The sequence below is a fragment of the Lepidochelys kempii genome, chromosome 6 (assembly GCF_965140265.1).
Source record: "Lepidochelys kempii isolate rLepKem1 chromosome 6, rLepKem1.hap2, whole genome shotgun sequence".
In the NCBI taxonomy this organism is placed as follows: domain Eukaryota; kingdom Metazoa; phylum Chordata; order Testudines; family Cheloniidae; genus Lepidochelys; species Lepidochelys kempii.
In genome coordinates, this window is record NC_133261.1 from 18,815,040 (window position 1) to 18,822,388 (window position 7,349).

A 7,349-nucleotide genomic window follows, 5' to 3' on the forward strand; every position below is an offset into this window, starting at 1 on the left:
TTAGGATGCTCCTCTCTCAAAACCTCGTCTCACACTCCTGTAAACCATTTCTCATTTAAATTTCTTTGAAAATTCTTGATAATTATACACAAAATAAATCAACGTCAGTCAAACATGGCATTTTAGAATTTCATTTTATGAAGCTCCTGGTTGGCCTGAACTGGGACTTATACAGTATCTGGCTAACAAGCAAATGAGATCAGGCAAAAATCGTAGGACAGTAAATAGTCAAATCATCGGCATTTATATGTCAGTGAAAGTCAGGGCAGTGAAGCTCAGCCTTGGCTGTCACAGCTCACTTAAAGCAATTTTAAAATCATGTTTGGCTACAACAGGAATTACTGAAATGTCCATTCACATCTTTATAGACACTTTCATCCAGAAGGATCCACTTGGATGTTACAGACAGGAGGGAGCAGGGGGGAGGAAACCCAGGCAAGCATTACCCAAAAAGGCAGTATGTGACATTCCAGCTGGGACCACAGATTTCTTAGCACCACTAACTACCTTCCCTGGCTTCTCCCCACAGCACCCCCATGCAGAAGGGTAGCAGGCAATCACAGGGCAAATAGCCAATGCACCATGGCTTCTTAGCCTTACTACCCTGGATGAGATATGTGTGCGGGGCAGTGAGCAGAGCAGAGAGAAAGACCATTCCCAGGGATGGGGTGGGTTTCCCATGGAGCCTCAGTGTCTGTTGGGTTTGTGGGGATTCCCTTTGAAACCTCAGGGTCTTTTGGGGTTGCCGGCTGCATCCCTCCCTTCCCCATTACATTATGCTGCAAACCTCCCTCATTGGTGTTTCTGAAGTACTTTTTCCCGCCCATGTGTTACCCCAGAGAAGACGAGCATCAGGGCCAGGCTGTTTGGTGTCAGATTAGCCATAAAAGCACAGGATATTGATCCTCTAAGTAGCAGAAGTGGATGGCTGGCATTCGGGGGCTCTTGGAGGGAACACTCATGTGGGAAAGGTTTGCAGGTCACTGGATGGTACCACTGTATCAGCAAAATGCAGTGGTGAGGACAAATTGGGATTTTGGCGATTTGCTCCTGAAGACAGAGGTGCAGAATTTCCACATCTGGGTCTTTCCCACCTTCTTTAATTTTGCCATACATCAATATGTGATGTGAAATGTGATGTGATGTGAAACGTGAAATAGCATTGTTTCTTTATCTGTTTGGAAGCTGCAACCTGTGTCTGATATTAAAAGAGAATCAACATTACATTTAATGGAAATTAACTTCTGTAACTTTCCATTCACAAAAGAGTTTCTCGGCCTGTTTTTGATTTCAATGTAAAGGCTTCCTTTAGGCTCTCCAGTGCCTGTTCTTTGGTTATTTCACCCCAGTCCTCAGGGAGATGGGCAGGGAGAGCATCAAACTCCTCAGCAAACTGGTGATTGAATTCCTTGAAAACAAACTTCCAGTAATCGGAAGCTGTGATGCTGGGATCTGGCTGGATAAGCCAGTCTGGAAAAAATTTGCCATAATCTTTATAAGGATGAAACTCCCCTTTTGTCTCCAAACATCTGAATGTTTTATTTGAATCCACAGAAGAGGAGCATATATCAGAGACAAGTATTCTTGTTTTATTCCACCGATATGTCCCTAGTCCTTCAGGTCGGTGCACTGAAGCAAAATGCTCGTTATGCGCAGGAGCTCCTGCTTCACAGGGGACTTTACAGAACGGACACTGCTTCCCACAGCCAAACACTCGCTTGAAGATTTCATCTTGGGGCTTCACTGCAAGTTTTGAGAGTTTTGACTGAATTTCCAGATTTTCAAAAGTGGATAAAATTTGTTTTTCCAGATCAGGAATAAACTGTTCTATAAAAGCTGAAAATTGGTCTGCACTTGCTGTGTTTTTAAACAGTATCACTTCTAAGCTATCCCTGGGAATGACTAGATCCTGCTGCAGCTTTTCACACAAATTGTCTAAAAAGGCAGAGACTGTCTTAGTCCTCTCACCTTTGGAGTATTTCAGAACATGGCTGAATTTATTAATTATTGGGGAGAAAATCCTTTTCTCCAAATCTCCCAAACTCGCCTTCTCTTTGTAGAGCATTAACAAGTGTCTCTGTATCCAGGTTTTGATAAAATCTACATAATTCCTTGTGTATTGCACATAATTGTTAAAGTCATTTTCTTCCAACAGCTGCTTCAGAACAAAGAATTGGAAAAATCTCCGGGTGCTGTACTCAACAGACCGTTCACTGCTGAGAATGTCATCCACGATTTCTGTCCCAAGTCTCTTGTTCACATAGTCCACCAGGGCAGGTCTCAGACACTGATCACAGAAATTCCAGGCCCTGTCCTGACACTCATCTTCTCTAAGTACAGAGCTTTGAACGTGGAGAGATACTGAGGTTTCAGTTTCCCCAGACGCTGCAGAGGATCACTTTCTTTAATGAATTCTTCATGCATCGTCTGAAATGCACGAGCTTCATCCCCCAAAATGTGAAGCTTCAGGTCAACTGCAAAGCAGGCGGTGGTGTGAAGGTTTTGAACATCAGCCTGCTGAAGCCACTCGTTAATCATCCGCAACAACTCTCTGCAATAAGTTTCATCATAATCTGCTTTGCCATTTACTTTTCCATCAGTGTAACTATTGCACTCTTCTATTAAAGATTTAGCTAAAGCCTCTGTTTTATGCCAGCATTCCTGTGTCAAGAATTCTTTCACACCTGATATTTATAGTTTGTAACCTCTGAACACTTTTAAGTCTAAGTATTCCTTTTTCATTTTGAAATTTTTTGTTTAATAAGCACACAAGCTTTTGGCATCTTGTAACATCTTCCAGACTGCACTGCCCCTGTCCGCTAGGTCTCTTCTCAGCTGGAACTCCACATCTTCAAATATGTTGCGTCTCTATAAAGGAATAAGTGATAATTCTGACAATGTTTCTGTCCACATGTTCTCCAATTCCTTCTCCAGTTCATCATTATTTAATTTGCAGTTGCTTTTCCTGCAAGGGTTCAGAAGCCCATCCACTTTCTCTTCAATTTTTCTCTTGTACTTTGACAGCATAGCATCTGTTTTGTGTTGGCCTTTTTTAATATGAATCGCTTCTTGCCACTTGCTGAATGAATAACTCTCCAGTTCATTCCTGAGACTATTGGCACTTCTTCTAAAATCTTCTTTGTACTTTTCTATCAGGTGCAGATTTGCTGTTCCACTTTCAAAATACTGTTGTAAATGATTCAAAATCTTCTCTGCTTCTTGCCTCAGTTTTTCCTGTGCCTCACTCTTTAGTCTGATTGAAACATTAGTGTCTAGTTTATCTGGTGGCTGATTTTGGATGAAAGTTTCCTTTTCAGATACCCAGAAATGTATCTCCTTCCGAAAACCCCATTCCCACTCTGCATACTTCACAGACAGCTGGTTATAGGCTTCAGCAACAAGGCTGTTTCTAAAGCTGAAAATGAAGTTCTCATGTTTTACAGCATTCCACAGGCTCCTCACCCATGCAAGAAATTGGGGAATGTCATTGGGAGTTCTCTCTTTTGAACAATCTTTCAGAAATTCAAACAAATATTTCTTTAATTCATAAACCTTTTGACTGTATCCCAAATTCACTGGAGCCATGGGGGGGACTCCGTGCCACAGAGCAGGAATGTACCAATTGTGTTTTTCCAGATCATAATCCATAATATCAGAAAAGTTCATCTCTTTGCATTTCTTTTCCATGTTGGCTGCAGCTTTGGTCATTTCATTCAACTGTTCCAGGAGGTGTTTCCTGTCCCTCATGTTTTGTTCATGTGCAGACACATCACTGACGTTCTGATGCACAAACTGGCAGTTGGTTTTTTTCCCGATTTTCTCCATTCTGAGAAATGCATGGACCACAATTTGCAGAACATCTTTCATTTCAGTGGCATTCTCCATGGCCATGTTAAAAATCGTTATGTCACTCAGTCCAATCACTAGGTTGGCCAGCTCATTGTCATGTTGATAACTATCCTCCAACTTGGCCAGTTCGGGGGCTTTCAAGCCTTCTGTGTCTATCACCAGGATGAAATCACAGCCCAGTTCCTGCTGAAAGTTCTCTGCCACTTTAATGAGTAATGTGAAGGCTCCTCGTGTACATCGGCCACTGCTCACTGCAAACTGCAGGCCGAACATGGTGTTGAGGAGGGTGGATTTCCCAGTGCTCTGTACTCCCAGCACCGTCAGAACCAGGATTTTGGACCTTCCCCCCAGCTTGGCATGAAGCTGACTCAGAACATCTGTTACCCACTGCAGTGAGATGTTGGAAACGTCTCCATCAATGATCTCCATGGGAAACCCTTCCAGCATGAGATCAGCTGCTATGCCTGGGAGATGGGTGAATTGCCTTTGGCTTTCTGCCATTTTACCTTCTTTAACCATTGAGCATTCCGCTTCATAAAACTGCCCCAACTCACACATGAAATGCTGCACTCCTAAGGAACTGGCAGAGATTAATTTGTCTAACTCTGCAAACATTTTGGGGTCATCTTTTGAGTTTTTTGCATTTCTCTTTATATTGATCCCATAGTTTAGAAAGATTCTCCCTAGTAATGTGATCCAGGCCAAACTTCATCCATTTCAGGAAGTAATGTTTCTCCATGGGAGGTAGTCGTCTTATTCCAGTAATAAATGTAATCAAACCATCAGTAAGGTCATGTTTATTCTGCTGAGCATGTAAATCCATTAATTTCTTTTTCAGCTGAGATTTATATTTCTCAAGTGGGGTGTCTCCTTGCTTTCTCATTCTGCACAGCTCTTTTTCCACTTCAGCCAAGTTTCTCCATGTCTCCCCTTGGAGTCTCAGCTTTTCCCTCTTGTACTTTGCCACATCTTTGATTTGTGCAGTGATTTCCTTTGCATATGTGTTTGGGGTCTGACATTCCTTGTTATCCTCATCTACCTGGATGCCTAATTGACGTGCTGTCTCAGCCATGGCTTCTATACTCACTCTCTTGGGAGAAGATTTCATTATGGCTGCTATTGCAGACTGCAGAACTTTTACAAATTGTGCCTTATTTGTGGTACCTCCTTTCCACAGCACATGTGACTTGTTCAGTTTCAGCATCGAGGCTAACTTTTTCAGGAATTCCAGCGTTTCCTTGGCTTTCCCAGCCTGATTATTGAAGTGAAGCAGTATTTAGTGGCTGATCCCTGCAGAGATGATAACAGCGCATATTCTATCTCACTGATGCTCTCAGTAACTATGAACACTGCTGAGGAGATCTCTGTTAAAAAGCTAAACTGCACCCAATGCGACTCAATATCTCCAAGCAGATTTGTAACCGCGACAGGTTCTGGGAAAAGATCTGAATTCCCCATCCCACCAGGGAAATACCAGGAAATCTCAACCAGCCCATCTGCGATTGCCCGTGGGACGTTCCCAGACTCCATGTCCCAGTGGACAAAGAAATTGTGGTGCTGCTGGGAGGGGCTGAGAACCTCATTGAGGAGGTGGGACTTGGAGAAGCTGCAGCTCCCCATCCGCACAAAGGAAATGGTTGGCATTGACGTGAGCACCAGGCTCTCCTCTCTGAACCCTCTGCTCTCTGCCAGGGAGTGCGGCCTCCACTTCCTCACCATGTCCCTCATGGCCCACAGCAGTAGGGTGCACTTGGGGGTGTCGAGGGCAGGTAGCAGCAGAGGGAGGGCAAACTGGCACATGGACATTTTGGACAGGATCTCCTGCTGTAGGAAACTGTCTGAGGAAAGCAGAATGGCACAGAGAACATCAAGGGGGTGCAGGGAATCACTGGTGTCTGTGTCACTGAGAAAAGAAAAATCTTCAGGAATATCCAGCTCTTCTTTGTCCATAGTTAGTGTTTGATCAGTGGGTGCCCTGTGCTCAAGGCTTGTGCTTCTTGCCATCCCATTCAGAGCCATGAGCTTCCTGAGGAAATGCCAAGGTAAATCTCCTGTTGTCTGAGGAGGGCAGTTCTTTAGACTTTCTGGTGTGATTTCCAGGACATCTCTCAGCTTTAGTTTCCTGCTTCTGTATTTCTCCATTTCTAACTTTGACTCGATGTACTGAAGGGCTTTTGGTCTCTCTGCAGAAAGGTAATACAACATAAACACTTTGTTAAACTGAAAATGTTTTCAGGTAGAACTCTTACTTTGGTATTAGGGCCATAATGTGAAGGAATTGCAATTATTAAACAAAAATCATGGAGGTCTGCATGCTCATTATAAGTGACAACCACTTAGAGGGGTCGTGTAGCTGGAGTACTGAAGCACCATTTATCTGGTGCAACCTTCACAGATTTGACCCAACTGTCACACTCTCAGTCATCCTAACTGAAATGCCACACTTATGGAGAGCTATGGAAATTCTTTCAGACAGGTCATGTATTCAACTAGAAATGTGGTTTTGGTTGGCCTAAAATTATTGCAATTTTGATATGAGAGGTTTCAGCCATTCATAAAATGGCCAGAGAAGAAGGAGGAGGTGGTGCTGCTGTTCCCTCCCCCAGTCCTCCCATAACATATAGCCCAGTGGATGTGGGAAAGCCAAGTTTGAAATCCTGCTCTGAAACAGGCCCCAAATTAACTTTTCTGAGTCACCAAAAATTTCAAAATATTTTAGATTTGGTTTGACGCAAACTAAATATTGTTTTTTAATGGGTTTTTTTTTTGGAACCACCACCAAACCAAACAAACAATTATTCATCCAGCTCTGCTCAGTTGCAATGCAGGCAATCCTTCAGGCAATGCATAAATTCTTCCTTCTTTCCACCTCCCTTGTTTACTACTTCACCTGATGGTGTTCTTGTCACCACTTTTCTTCTCAGTACATCACACTAGGGCAGAAAGTGAGGATGAATATGCAGTCAGCTTAATGGCCCACACTAGCAGCATATTCTACCCAGGAGACAGATCCGCAAATGTTACAAAGGCTGAATGATGACTAGAAATTGTAGCAACCAGCATGGAACTTAGAGGGAGGGTCACAAGTTGCAGGAGGGAAGAGTATGGAGAAAGCACCAGCAGGTCAGTCTGTGTGCACATGGCTCGAATGCTAAGCTCCAAGTGCTGCAGCTCTGTAAATAGTTGCTTGAACAAAGGGCTGGCTTAGTTTAATAAGACTGGATCCTCACAGAGGAAAAGATTGATGGATGAAATTGAAGCAAATTGAGAACAAACAGACAAAGGCGTATAATTTAAATAACACCAATATCTTGAACACTAGAGGTGTAGAAGCATTCGATGACAAAGTCTGTGAGTACGCTGTTCGAACATTATGCCAAGATGACCAGGCTCATATATGGTGATGAGGATAGAGCCATTGCAAAAACATGCAAGATGGAGTATTTAGGAAGAAAGGCGAAGATCATTTAAATATGTGCCTATAGAATTCAGTACCATGG

General features: G+C 43.1%; 1 pseudogene; it reads right to left on the reverse strand.

Annotated features, from left to right (window-relative positions):
- Nucleotides 1–2,280: 2,280 nt before the first annotated feature.
- On the reverse strand, nucleotides 2,281–5,799 carry LOC140913583 (up-regulator of cell proliferation-like; annotated as a pseudogene).
- Nucleotides 5,800–7,349: the final 1,550 nt, after the last annotated feature.